Genomic DNA, 15,892 nt, shown 5'->3' on the forward strand with positions numbered 1-15,892 from the left:
TCTGAAAAGTTCGAGCGGGAGGAATCGCTGTGTGGAGTAAACTCGTAGGAGCCGAATCGAATCGGGCTTCCCAGGGTTGGTGACGATGGTGTCGATGAAGCTGCTGATGAAGCTGCCGGCGAAGCCGCCGGTGTCATGATCGGATCTGCCGATGCCCCGCCTTGTGCCGACAGGCTTCCACGAGCACGGCGCCAATTGTCGAGGGTGCTCCTCGGCAATGCCCTCCGATAGGGGCTTAGGGTTGATGGAATCCTGCAAGCTGACACGAGACATCGGTTCACAGACAAGCGGGAAGAGCGATTTACCCAGGTTCGGGGCCCTCGATGAGGTAAAACCCTTACGTCATGCCTCGTCTCGTTCTTTGATTATGATGAAAACAGGTTACAATGGGGTGCCGAATAGTTCGGCTGTGATCTCGTCGAGATGTTGGTTGCTAGGGTAACCTAGTTCTAAGCTCTCGCGGCTAGTATTGCTAAGATTGATTGTGTCCCTCGATAGCCCCTCTCCCGGCCTTTATATAGGTGGCCGGGTCCCGAGAGGTCTAATCGAGTACGAGTAGGTTTACAGTAGATCTATCTCCAATCTTTCCTTGATCGGCTTCTTCCGTGCCTTGCTTTCCAAGTAATCTTCCGCCGCACCGCCCTAGTGGCCCATCTTGCCATCGGGTACCTTCATGGGCCTCTAGTTGGACCGTGTAGGGTAGAGCAACATTGGTTACCCGAAGGGTAATGCCCATGTCAATGGCGGTGAAGAGTCCTCCGGGAGATGATTCCCCTCTCTGGCAGGGTGCCGGAGGCGATCTCTTGAATCCCCCGAGATGGGATTGGCGGCGGCGGCGTCTCTGGAAGGTTTTCCGTATCGTGGCTCTCGGTATCGGGGGTTTCGCGACGGAGGCTTTAAGTAGGCGGAAGGGCAGGTCAAGAGGCGCCACGGGGGCCCCACACAACAGGGCCGCGCGGGCCCCTTGCTGGCCGCGCCACCCTGTTGTGGCGACACCTCGTGGCCCCACTTCGTGACTCCTTCGGTCTTCTGGAAGCTTTGTGCAAAAATAGGACCCTGGGCGTTGATTTCGTCCAATTCCGAGAATATTTTCTTACTAGGATTTCTGAAACCAAAAACAGCTGAGAAACAAGCAATCGGCTCTTCGGCATCTCGTTAATAGGTTAGTGCCGGAAAATGCATAAATATGACACAACTATGCATAAAACATGTAGATATCATCAATAATGTGGCATGGAACATAAGAAATTATCGATACGTCGGAGACGTATCAGCATCCCCAAGCTTAGTTCCTGCTCGTCCCGAGCAGGTAAACGATAACAAAGATAATTTCTGGAGTGACATGCCATCATAACCTTGATCATACTATTGTAAGCATATGTAATGAATGCAGCGATCAAAACAATGGTAATGACATGAGTAAACAAATGAATCATAAAGCAAAGACTTTTCATGAATAGTACTTTCAAGACAAGCATCAATAAGTCTTGCATAAGAGTTAACTCATAAAGCAATAAATCAAAGTAAAGGTATTGAAGCAACACAAAGGAAGATTAAGTTTCAGCGGTTGCTTTCAACTTATAACATGTATATATCATGGATATTGTCAATGTAAAGTAATATAACAAGTGCAATATGCAAGTATGTAGGAATCAATGCACAGTTCACACAAGTGTTTGCTTCTTGAGGTGGAGAGAGATAGGTGAACTGACTCAACATAAAAGTAAAAGAAAGGGCCTTCGCAGAGGGAAGCATTGATTGCTATATTTGTGCTAGAGCTTTGGTTTTGAAAACAAGAAACAATTTTATCAACGGTAGTAATAAAGCATATGTGTTATGTAAATTATATCTTACAAGTTGCAAGCCTCATGCATAGTATACTAATAGTGCCCGCACCTTGTCCTAATTAGCTTGGATTACCGGGATTATCATCGCAATACACATGTTTTAACCAAGTGTCACAAAGGGGTACCTCTATGCCGCCTGTACAAAGGTCTAAGGAGAAAGCTCGCATTGGATTTCTCGCTTTTGATTATTCTCAACTTAGACATCCATACCGGGACAACATAGAAAACAGATAATGGACTCCTCTTTAATGCATAAGCATGTAGCAACAATTAATGTTCTCATATGAGATTGAGGATATATGTCCAAAACTGAAACTTCCACCATGGATCATGGCTTTAGTTAGCGGCCCAATGTTCTTCTCTAACATTATGCATGCTCTAACCATTAAATGAGTGGTAAATCTCCCTTACTTCAGACAAGACGAACATGCATAGCAACTCACATGATATTCAACAAAGAGTGGTTGATGGCGTCCCCAGGAACATGGTTATGGCACAACAAGCAACTTAATAAGAGATAAAGTGCATGAGTACATATTCAATACCACAATAGTTTTTAGGCTATTTGTCCCATGAGCTATATATTGAAAAGATAAAGAATGGAAATTTTAAAGGTAGCACTCAAGCAATTTACTTTGGAATGGCGGAGAAATACCATGTAGTAGGTAGGTATGGTGGACACAAATGGCATAGTGGTTGGCTCAAGGATTTTGGATGCATGAGAAGTATTCCCTCTCGATACAAGGTTTAGGCTAGCAAGGTTATTTGAAACAAACACAAGGATGAACCGGTGCAGCAAAACTCACATAAAAGACATATTGTAAACATTATAAGACTCTACACCGTCTTCCTTGTTGTTCAAAACTCAATACTAGAAATTATCTAGACTTTAGAGAGACCAAATATGCAAACCAAATTTTAGCAAGCCCATTGTATTTATTCATTAATAGGTGCAAAGTATATGATGCAAGAGCTTAAACATGAGCACAACAATTGCCAGGTATCAAATTATTCAAGACATTTTAGAATTACTACATGTAGCATTTCCCGATTCCAACCATATAACAATTTAACGAAGAAGATTCAACCTTCGCCATATATACTATGAGTAAAGCCTAAGGACATATTTGTCCATATGCAACAACGGAGCGTGTCTCTCTCCCACACAATGAATGCTAGGATCCATTTTATTCAAACAAAACAAAAACAAAAACAAACCGACGCTCCAAGCAAAGCACATAAGATGTGATGGAATAAAAATATAGTTTCAGGGGAGGAACCTGATAATGTTGTCGATGAAGAAGGGGATGCCTTGGGCATCCCCAAGCTTAGACGCTTGAGTCTTCTTAAAATATGCAGGGGTCAACCACCGGGGCATCCCCAAGCTTAGAGCTTTCACTCTCCTTGATCATATTGTATCATCCTCCTCTCCTGATCCTTGAAAACTTCCTCCACACCAAACTCAAAACAACTCATTAGAGGGTTAGTGCATAATAAAAATTCACATGTTCAGAGGTGACATAATCATTCTTAACACTTCTGGACATTGCACAAAGCTACTGGACATTAATGGAACAAAGAAATTCATCCATCATAGCAAAAGAGGCAATGCGAAATAAAAGGCAGAATCTGTCAAAACAGAACAGTTTGTAAAGACGGATTTTATTGAGGCACCAGACTTGCTCAAATGAAAATGCCCAAATTGAATGAAAGTTGCGTACATATCTGAGGATCACGCACGTAAATTGGCATATTTTTCTGAGCTACCTACAGAGAGGCAGGTCGAAATTCATGACAGCAAAGAAATCTGTTTCTGCGCAGTAATCCAAATCTAGTATGAACCTTACTATCAAAGACTTTACTTGGCACAGCAATGCACAAAACTAAGATAAGGAGAGGTTGCTACAGTAGTAAACAACTTCCAAGACTCAAATATAAAATAAAATTACTGTAGTAAAAACATGGGTTATCTCCCATAAGCGCTTTTCTTTAACGTTTTTCAGCTAGGCGCAGAAAGTGTCTATCAAGTATTATCAAGAGATGATGCATTGACAGCGGGGTTTGGAGTTTTCTCAACCATGGATAGTATTTTGGATACATAAGTTTCAGCGGCTCCCTTTTCATTATTCTTGGGCTTGCTACTCTCATCAAACAAATTTTCAGGAATAAGCCAAGCATAATTATCATCTAGAGCTTCATGCATCGCTAGGAGCTTACATGGTATTGGTGATTTAATCTCCCCACCATTATTAACACTATTAGTGTACTTAATTCTATCCATATCTATTTTTTCAAGTGTTCTTTTAAAATCGGTGATCGTACCAAGCCTCTCATGCTTACTAAAAACTTTTGTAGCTTCTTTAGCTATATCTGCAAATTCTCGCACTAAGACTTTTAGAACAAAATCTCTCTTCTCTCCCCGCTCCATATCAGAAAGTGTAAGAAACATGTGTTGTATCATGGGGTTGAGACTAATAAATCTAGCTTCCATCATGCGTACCAAACAAATAGAGGCATCTTCATAAGTAGGGACAGCTTTTGCAAGGGGTATATCTTTAAGATCTTCATGCATACTAACATGGGTGAAAAATTCTTCTATATTATCTCTTCCAATTATAGACCCTTGTCCCACAGGTATATCTTTTACAGTAAAATTAAAAGGAAACATGTTGAAATAAGTAAAGCAAATGCAAGTAACTAAATTTTTTTTTGTGTTTTTGATATAGAGTGCAAGACAGTAAATAAAGTAAAGCTAGCAACTAATTTTTTTGTGTTTTGATATAATGCAGCAAACAAGAAAGTAAATAAAATAAAGCAAGACAAAACAAAGTAAAGAGATTGGATTGTGGAGACTCCCCTTGCAGCGTGTCTTGATCTCCCCGGCAACGGCGCCAGAAAAAGAGTTTGATACGCGTACAACACGCGTCCGTTGGGAACCCCAAGAGGAAGGTGTGATGCGTACAACGGCAAGTTTTCCCTCAGTAAGAAACCAAGGTTTATCGAACCAGTAGGAGCCAAGAAGCACGTCGAAGGTTGATGGCGGCGGGATGTAGTGCGGCGCAACACCAGGGATTCCGGCGCCAACGTGGAACCTGCACAACACAACCAAAGTACTTTGCCCCAACGAAACAGTGAGGTTGTCAATCGCACCGGCTTGCTGTAACAAAGGATTAGATGTATAGTGTGGATGATGATTGTAAATTGTATTCGATGTAAAAGAATGGACCGGGGTCCACAGTTCACTAGAGGTGTCTCTCCCATAAGATAAATAGCATGTTGGGTGAACAAATTACAGTCGGGCAATTGACAAATAGAGAGAGCATGACAATGCACATACATGATATGATAAGTATAGTGAGATTTAATTGGGCATTACGACAAAGTACATAGACCGCTATCCAGCATGCATCTATGCCTAAAAAGTCCACCTTCAGATTATTATCCGAACCCCTTCCAGTATTAAGTTGCAAACAACAGACAATTGCATTAAGTATGGTGCGTAATGTAATCAATAACTACATCCACGGACATAGCATCAATGTTTTATCCCTAGTGGCAACAGCACATCCACAACCTTAGAACTTTGCATCACCTGTCCCAGATTTAATGGAGGCATGAACCCACTATCGAGCATAAATACTCCCTCTTGGAGTTAAGAGTAAAAACTTGGCCGAGCCTCTACTAATAACGGAGAGCATGCAAGATCATAAACAACACATAGGTAATAGATTGATAATCAACATAACATAGTATTCTTTATCCATCGGATCCCGACAAACACAACATATAGCATTACGGATAGATGATCTTGATCATGTTAGGCAGCTCACAAGATCCGACAATGAAGCACATGAGGAGAAGACGACCATCTAGCTACTGCTATGGACCCATAGTCCGGGGGTGAACTACTCACTCATCACTCCGGAGGCGACCATGGCAGGGAAGAGTCCTCCGGGAGATGATTCCCCTCTCCGGCGAGGGTGCCGGAGGCGATCTCCGAATCCCCCGAGATGGGATTGGCGGCGGCGGCGTCTCTGGAAGGTTTTCCGTATCGTGGCTCTCGGTACTGGGGGTTTCGCGACGGAGGCTTTAAGTAGGCGGAAGGGCAGGTCAAGAGGCGCCACGGGGGGCCCACACAACAGGGCCGCGTGGGCCCCTTGCTGGCCGCGCCGCCCTGTTGTGGCGGCGCCTCGTGGCCCCACTTCGTGACTCCTTCGGTCTTCTGGAAGCTTCGTGCAAAAATAGGACCCTGGGCGTTGATTTCGTCCAATTCCGAGAATATTTCCTTACTAGGATTTCTGAAACCAAAAACAGCAGAAAACAACAACTAGCTCTTCGGCATCTCGTTAATAGGTTAGTGCCGGAAAATGCATAAATATGACATAAAGTATGCATAAAACATGTAGATATCATCAATAATGTGGCATGGAACATAAGAAATTATCGATACGTCGGAGACGTATCACGCCGTCGCCAATCCCATCTCGGGGGATTCAGGAGATCGCCTCCGGCACCCTTCCGGAGAGGGGAATCATCTCCCGGAGGTCTCTTCATCGCCATGATCGCCTCCGGATCGATGTGTGAGTAGTCCACCCCTGGACTATGGGTCCATAGCAGTAGCTAGATGGTTGTCTTCTCCTCATTGTGCTATCATGTTAGATCTTGTGAGCTGCCTATCATGATCAAGATCATCTATTTGTAATCCTAAATGTTGTGTTTGTTGGGATCCGATGAATATTGAATACTATGTCAAGTTGATTATCAATCTATCATATATGTTGTTTATGTTCTTCATGCTCTCCGTTGCTAGTAGAGGCTCTGGCCAAGTTGATACTTGTGACTCCAAGAGGGAGTATTTATGCTCGATAGTGGGTTCATGCCTCCATTAAATGCTGGGACGAGTGATGAAAGTTCTAAGGTTGTGGATGTGTTGTTGCCACTAGGGATAAAACATCGATGCTTTGTCTAAGGATATTTGTGTTGATTACATTACGCACCATGCTTAATGCAATTGTCTGTTGTTTGCAACTTAATACTGGAGGGGGTTCGGATGATAACCTGAAGGTGGACTTTTTAGGCATAGATGCATGCTGGATAGCGGTCTATGTACTTTGTCGTAATACCCTTATTAAATCTCATAGTACTCATCATGATATAAGTATGTGCATTGTTATGCCTTCTTTATTTGTCAATTGCCCAACTGTAATTTGTTCCCCAACATCTGTTTATCTTATGGGAGAGACACCACTAGTGAACTGTGGACCCCGGTCCAATTCTTTACATCTGAAATACAATCTACTTGCAATTGTTCTTTACTTGTTCTTCGCAAACAATCATCATCCACACTATACATCTAATCCTTTGTTTACAGCAAGCCGGTGAGATTGACAACCTCACTGTTACGTTGGGGCAAAGTACTTTGATCGTGTTGTGCAGGTTCCACGTTGGCGCCGGAATCCCTGGTGTTGCGCCGTGATGTCTACGGGTGCTTCTATTCTTGTAGACAGTGTTGGGCCTCCAAGAGCAGAGGTTTGTAGAACAGCAGCAAGTTTCCCTTAAGTGGATCACCCAAGGTTTATCGAACTCAGGGAGGAAGAGGTCAAAGATATCCCTCTCAAGCAACCCTGCAATCACGATACAAAAAGTCTCTTGTGTCCCCAACACACCTAATACACTTGTCAGATGTATAGGTGCACTAGTTCGGCGAAGAGATAGTGAAATACAAGTAGTATGGATGTATATGAGTGGTAATAGAAATCTGAATAAAATATGGCAGCAAGTAAACATGCAACGAACGATAAATAAACGGAGATTTGATGTTTGGAAACAAGGCCTAGGGATCATACTTTCACTAGTGGACACTCTCAACATTGATCACATAATAAAACCACTCTACACTCTCTTGTTGGATGATGAACACCACTAATTGCGTAGGGCTACAAGAGCACCTCAATGCCGAAGTTAACAAGCTCCACAACATTCGATGTTCATATTTAAATAACCTTAGAGTGCATGATAGATCATTGCAATTACACCAAGTACTAACATAGCATGCACACTGTCACCATCACACTATGAAGGAGGAATAGATCACATCAATACTATCATAGCAATAATTAACTTCATAATTGTAGCGGCCCAGGATAATACCCCTATTAGATTTTGTCAGTTGTTTTTGTTTTGTGCATCATCGTTGCATCATGCATATCATACCATGTCACTTTTGATTCTTATCAAATTGCATTTGGTTTATTTGCCTCTATTCTTTTATGTGTTGTTTTTCCTCTCTCTTGTTCTATCTCCATCTCAATTGAGATGTTCCAACCTTCAAGCCTACCAATCCTATTTCTAATACTTGACCACTTTTTAAATGGTCATGCCAAATCTTTCTAGTAAATATGGGTTGATATTAAACTCCTTCTCTTTAATTTCTTACTTTCCAATTAATTAACTTAAGAATATTTTTGGAAAGTAACAAATGTTTGGTTTTGTTTACAGTAGATACAACAATGAATTAAAATTATTTACAAATCTTCCTATTCTTATCCCAATTCAATTTGGCTTTGCTTTGAATAAAAGAAAACATAAAAGAAAATGAAATAAATTGGAAAAGAAAGAAATATCCGAATAGCCATCAGGCCCAGGATCACCCGACCTTCTTCTTTTCTTTTCCTGTCTTTGACATGGTCGTTCCCTGTTTCTGTTACCTCACGGTCTGAGCATCTTCTACCTGCCTCAATCACTTTCCCCTCTCCTCAAATCAAGCCACCAAACCAGAGAAAACCCTAGACTCCCTTTGCTCTTCTCTGCGCTGCCGCCGCCTCCTCTACTCCACCAAGAACCAACCAGAACCTGCCGATAGCCACCAAAAATTCGTTGGAGAAAACCTGCCGGAGATCGCCGTCGTTGTTCGCCGCCGTTCGCTGCACCGCGCGCGGGGATGGAGCCGCCGTGGCGCCCTCTTCCTCCTCGCTGAGTCCTCGGAGCAGGAGCAGCTCCGGGACGTCTTCCCCAACCTTCCCCAACCACGTCGTCGTCGTCGTCTTCGTCACGGTCACCGTCAAGTTCGTCGTCCGCCTCTCCATCGCCTGCGTCCTCGACCCTTTTTGCTTCGCCATCGCGGTTCCTGGGTGAGCACAGCTTCCTCCCAGCAGCTCTCCTATTTTTTTTCTTTGTCGTTGTGACCTCGCGACCGAGCACAGCACAGCGGACCACACTCAGCGCCTCCTGAATTCAGATCGTGGTCACTGTGTTTTCGTCAGTTCCCAATTCTCTTTTCCATCCCGGCGCCTGGACAGTTTACGTGACTCATGTATGTATCTATTCACCAATCGATGCTATACCAGATGGTTGCTCACTTGTTTCACTTCCAAGAAATCCCAGGCTCAAATCCCCAACGCCATGGAAGACCCCTCTTTTTGTTTTTCGTTTATCCTGTAGCCTTCAGTATACATGGTTTCAGCTGGCGCTCGCATTCAGATCAACACGCATTGGTACTGCTGTTGCTGTTCCATCTGTGCAGGTGGAGATCAATTTCCAAATGCTACAAAACAACATACGTTTCATCTGTCTTTTGTCACTGCAAACTCACGCCATATTTGTTCATATACAGTGCGCTTTGTATCAGCATACAAAGAGTACAACAGTTGGTTCTCACCCTCATTCTGTACTAAGATGATCTCAAGATCAAATACAGTACAGTGTAAATCTGTGTCCTTTTGTTCTCTGATTTGCTAATCAGATCTGTGGCTTGCGAGGCCGGTTCCCTCCTCTCAGCTTCCTGTGTCCAGTTCTAACCATCTCTATGTCTGTCTCTATTTTATTTTGGAAAATCTTGTCTATTTTATATTGTTTAAATTGTAACTTACAATACAATATTTTATATATGTAAATTTATCATAAAAATGTGAGAAATCTAAATCTGTCATCCATATGCATATCTGAATCTCGCATCATGTCGGTCCATGGTAGTTTGCATCGCACCTAATAACTAATTTGCGGAGTATTTTGGAATTGCCGATAAGGTTTTTCGCTCCGTTTAATTTGTGTAGCTCACCCATGCCATATGTTGCCATGCTAATCAACATTTAATTTGCGGGTAGTAAAATAATTCAAACCTAATAATTGTTTGTCCGGGGTTCCGACTCCGATTAATTTGGATAAGTGCATCGCATCATACATGCCATGCCATGCATATAATCTTGATCATGCTTGGATCTTCTTCATCCGTAGTAGTAAGATTTGCATACTTTGTGTGTTCCAGACATTTGCTTCTTCCCGGATAGGATCGCGAAGTGGTGTGGTGAGTTACGACGAGTCTTCCGGATGTCCCTCGGCAAGCTTTAACGAGCAAGCATTTCCCTTATACTCCCGCCCTGCGAAGTCGCTCACCTATTTTATTTTGCCTTCTCCCTCATGCTATCCTTGAGTTGCGTTCTTGTCACGTGTCCCTTCCACTTATTACCTCAAGCAGCCTATATTGCCTCCACCAACCTCCTACAGTACTGTTGTTTGGTCATCGGGTCCGCCTTGCGAGTCGTAGTGCATGCTAGTGCTTGTTATATCTCGTTACCGTTACCGCTATCTTATCGGTTATCTGTTGGGAATCATGACACATGCTACATGGTTATATCTGTTGAGGGAATCATGGTTACTTGTTAATAGTTGTTAGCGGAGGCATCGGTGGGTCAGCTGATCGTTTTGTGACGGCTCACTTGTGTTTCCTAAATATCTTAGGACCCCGAGTTCTTGTTATCTGTTCCGAGACCGAGCGCTCTAACCACACGTGGGTATGTTTCGGGTCTCCCTCGACCACTCGCTGGAATCTACGGCTTTGTCCAAGTGGCCACAACTAGTTTCGTAATGTTTTACCATTTGTTGTTGCGTGCATGCCGGCATGTTACTTATTTACTTTGGGAAGCCCCCGGGTGCCTTGTATCCCTTGTTTCTGGTATGCACGTATAGGTTCGCGGCCTGCGCGTTTATCGCATGCTGAAGCGGGTCATTCGCCCCAGTGTGTGTTTTGACCCTCGGAAGCCGTTCTCGCAAACAGCCTAGGTCCGTCTCGGAGATTCGGCCGGACTTCGATTCGGGTTCAACTTAGTTAGGTGGCTTACTGGACATTGTTGTCGTGAAGGAGAGTGCGAGTCGTGACACTCCACCTTTTTGCCATTGCCTTTGGAGTTGATCGTGCGTGTGGGCACATTTGGGCAACCCCTGCAGGGTGTACATCTTATCGATAAGCCGTGTCCGCGGTTATGGACGACTTGGAGTCTGTATGACTCGACCATAGACAACTTACACTCGTTGTTCATTAATAATAACTTGCGTAGTAAGTTAGCACAACCTCAATAATAAATGGTTAAAACTGGACAATCGTGTGAGTGCCTTTGTAAGTACTTCTTGGCGAAGGGGAACATATTGGTCGTGTTATGTTTGTAGAGTATAGAACTGTTAGTTTATGCGTTCTCTCACCTTCTCTGATAGACGACTGTTGTAGAGTGTCTCTATAGGTTTTTAGTGCTTGCGCGCTGCCGCTTAACCTCACCATATTGCCTATGACGTTCCTCTTGCGTCCTCTAAGTCCCCTGCGTGCCTCAAGTACAAAGGACGATCGGTTGACGAATGCTTATACGTCTTAAAGTCTTGTTAAGTACGAACCCGTACTTATTGCTGCTTCTACGGGATATAACCGGGCAGGTATGAAGATCGGTACGATGAAGACGACGTTAGCAAGGTTACCCTTTCGGCTTGGCCTAGGCAGGGTTATGGACGCCACTGGTTATCTTCAGGACTCTTAGTCCAAATTTGTATCTTGTCCGTACTCGGATGTATTTGATCTTCTGTATGATTTGGATCTTTGTATTGTATATTTGTATCTTGACTCGTTGGAGTCGTTGTTGTAATATATCTATGTTCTTGTGGGCTCTATTGTAATCCTGTTGTAATGTTACCGCTCGTGATTGATTCCACCCGCATCGCGTGCATGCTTCGGCGTGTACGAGGCGCTTGGTGGTGCGTCTCCTAAAATCGATATCGTGCGGATTTTGGCGAGAACGCTGGGATCCGCATGGTACCGGTTTTGGGGCGTCACAAGTTGGTATCAGAGCCTCAGGTTGACGGTACCCCACTAGTCCAGCCTTTAGGATAACCTTGCCAATGGTCGTTGAGTTTAGAGAGTCCAAACTATTTTCTAAAATTCGTTGGATAGTTCTGATTAGCTCTGCATTTTACTCCTTACCTATATTCTTTCTCCTCTTATCTATGCGAGTTTTGAGTCTTCTCCCTTACCTGTTTTTCTGAGTCTTAGGTCTCCACCCGGGTTGGACGATCTTTGCCCCTCACCTATCAGGTCCGTTCTTCGGAGGTTCCGATGAAAGCGCATCATCAACATGGAGCAAGAACTCTTGTTAGTGGTGTCGAGAAGATCAACACTTCGCCAGAAGAAGTTTCCACCTTGAGGTCGGGTGTTTGTCAACTTGGTACAAGAAGATCCGATAGCTTAACCAACTCCCCCTTAGGTTGACGTGGAATCTCGGGGCGAGATTCCTTGTTAGTGGTGTCGATTGTAGCGGCCCAGGATAATACCCCTATTAGATTTTGTCAGTTGTTTTTGTTTTGTGCATCATCGTTGCATCATGCATATCATACCATGTCACTTTTGATTCTTATCAAATTGCATTTGGTTTATTTGCCTCTATTCTTTTATGTGTTGTTTTTCCTCTCTCTTGTTCTATCTCCATCTCAATTGAGATGTTCCAACCTTCAAGCCTACCAATCCTATTTCTAATACTTGACCACTTTTTAAATGGTCATGCCAAATCTTTCTAGTAAATATGGGTTGATATTAAACTCCTTCTCTTTAATTTCTTACTTTCCAATTAATTAACTTAAGAATATTTTTGGAAAGTAACAAATGTTTGGTTTTGTTTACAGTAGATACAACAATGAATTAAAATTATTTACAAATCTTCCTATTCTTATCCCAATTCAATTTGGCTTTGCTTTGAATAAAAGAAAACATAAAAGAAAATGAAATAAATTGGAAAAGAAAGAAATATCCGAATAGCCATCAGGCCCAGGATCACCCGACCTTCTTCTTTTCTTTTCCTGTCTTTGACATGGTCGTTCCCTGTTTCTGTTACCTCACGGTCTGAGCATCTTCTACCTGCCTCAATCACTTTCCCCTCTCCTCAAATCAAGCCACCAAACCAGAGAAAACCCTAGACTCCCTTTGCTCTTCTCTGCGCTGCCGCCGCCTCCTCTACTCCACCAAGAACCAACCAGAACCTGCCGATAGCCACCAAAAATTCGTTGGAGAAAACCTGCCGGAGATCGCCGTCGTTGTTCGCCGCCGTTCGCTGCACCGCGCGCGGGGATGGAGCCGCCGTGGCGCCCTCTTCCTCCTCGCTGAGTCCTCGGAGCAGGAGCAGCTCCGGGACGTCTTCCCCAACCTTCCCCAACCACGTCGTCGTCGTCGTCTTCGTCACGGTCACCGTCAAGTTCGTCGTCCGCCTCTCCATCGCCTGCGTCCTCGACCCTTTTTGCTTCGCCATCGCGGTTCCTGGGTGAGCACAGCTTCCTCCCAGCAGCTCTCCTATTTTTTTTCTTTGTCGTTGTGACCTCGCGACCGAGCACAGCACAGCGGACCACACTCAGCGCCTCCTGAATTCAGATCGTGGTCACTGTGTTTTCGTCAGTTCCCAATTCTCTTTTCCATCCCGGCGCCTGGACAGTTTACGTGACTCATGTATGTATCTATTCACCAATCGATGCTATACCAGATGGTTGCTCACTTGTTTCACTTCCAAGAAATCCCAGGCTCAAATCCCCAACGCCATGGAAGACCCCTCTTTTTGTTTTTCGTTTATCCTGTAGCCTTCAGTATACATGGTTTCAGCTGGCGCTCGCATTCAGATCAACACGCATTGGTACTGCTGTTGCTGTTCCATCTGTGCAGGTGGAGATCAATTTCCAAATGCTACAAAACAACATACGTTTCATCTGTCTTTTGTCACTGCAAACTCACGCCATATTTGTTCATATACAGTGCGCTTTGTATCAGCATACAAAGAGTACAACAGTTGGTTCTCACCCTCATTCTGTACTAAGATGATCTCAAGATCAAATACAGTACAGTGTAAATCTGTGTCCTTTTGTTCTCTGATTTGCTAATCAGATCTGTGGCTTGCGAGGCCGGTTCCCTCCTCTCAGCTTCCTGTGTCCAGTTCTAACCATCTCTATGTCTGTCTCTATTTTATTTTGGAAAATCTTGTCTATTTTATATTGTTTAAATTGTAACTTACAATACAATATTTTATATATGTAAATTTATCATAAAAATGTGAGAAATCTAAATCTGTCATCCATATGCATATCTGAATCTCGCATCATGTCGGTCCATGGTAGTTTGCATCGCACCTAATAACTAATTTGCGGAGTATTTTGGAATTGCCGATAAGGTTTTTCGCTCCGTTTAATTTGTGTAGCTCACCCATGCCATATGTTGCCATGCTAATCAACATTTAATTTGCGGGTAGTAAAATAATTCAAACCTAATAATTGTTTGTCCGGGGTTCCGACTCCGATTAATTTGGATAAGTGCATCGCATCATACATGCCATGCCATGCATATAATCTTGATCATGCTGGATCTTCTTCATCCGTAGTAGTAAGATTTGCATACTTTGTGTGTTCCAGCATTTGCTTCTTCCCGGATAGGATCGCGAAGTGGTGTGGTGAGTTACGACGAGTCTTCCGGATGTCCCTCGGCAAGCTTTAACAGGCAAGCATTTCCCTTATACTCCTGCCCCTGCAGAAGTCGCTCACCTATTTTATTTTGCCTTCTCCCTCATGCTATCCTTGAGTTGCGTTCTTGTCACGTGTCCCTTCCACTTATTACCTCAAGCAGCCTATATTGCCTCCACCAACCTCCTACAGCTGTTGTTTGGTCATCGGGTCTGCCTTGCGAGTCGTAGTGCATGCTAGTGCTGTTATATCTCGTTACCGTTACCGCTATCTTATCGGTTATCTGTTGGGAATCATGACACATGCTACATGGTTATATCTGTTGAGGGAATCATGGTTACTTGTTAATAGTTGTTAGCGGAGGCATCGGTGGGTCAGCTGATCGTTTTGTGACGGCTCACTTGTGTTTCCTAAATATCTTAGGACCCCGAGTTCTTGTTATCTGTTCCGAGACTGAGCGCTCTAACCACACGTGGGTATGTTTCTGGGTCTCCCCTCGACCACTGCCGGAATCTACAGCTTTGTCCAGTGGCCACAACTAGTTTCGTAATGTTTTACCATTTGTTGTTGCGTGCATGCCAGCATGTTACTTATTTACTTTGGGAAGCCCCTGGGTGCCTTGTATCCCTTGTTTCTGGTATGCACGTATAGGTTCGCGGCCTGCGCGTTTATCGCATGCTCGAAGCGGGTCATTCGCCCCGAGTGTGTGTTTTGACCCTCGGAAGCCGTTCTCGCAAACAGCTAGGTCCGTCTCGGAGATTCGGCCGGACTTCGATTCGGGTTCAACTTAGTTAGGTGGCTTACTGGACATTGTTGTCGTGAAGGAGAGTGCGAGTCGTGACACTCCACCTTTTTGCCATTGCCTTTGGAGTTGATCGTGCGTGTGGGCACATTTGGGCAACCCCTGCAGGGTGTACATCTTATCGATAAGCCGTGTCCGCGGTTATGGACGACTTGGAGCTGTATGACTCGACCATAGACAACTTACACCTGTTGTTCATTAATAATAACTTGCGTAGTAAGTTAGCACAACCTCAATAATAAATGGTTAAAACTGGACAATCGTGTGAGTGCCTTTGTAAGTACTTCTTGGCGAAGGGGGAACATATTGGCTGTGTTATGTTTGTAGAGTATAGAACTGTTAGTTTATGCGTTCTCTCACCTTCTCTGATAGACGACTGTTGTAGAGTGTCTCTATAGGTTTTTAGTGCTTGCGCGCTGCCGCTTAACCTCACCATATTGCCTATGACGTTCCTCTTGCGTCCTCTAAGTCCCCTGCGTGCCTCAAGTACAAAGGA

Source organism: Lolium rigidum, chromosome 1 (genome assembly GCF_022539505.1).
Source record: "Lolium rigidum isolate FL_2022 chromosome 1, APGP_CSIRO_Lrig_0.1, whole genome shotgun sequence".
NCBI lineage: Eukaryota > Viridiplantae > Streptophyta > Magnoliopsida > Poales > Poaceae > Lolium > Lolium rigidum.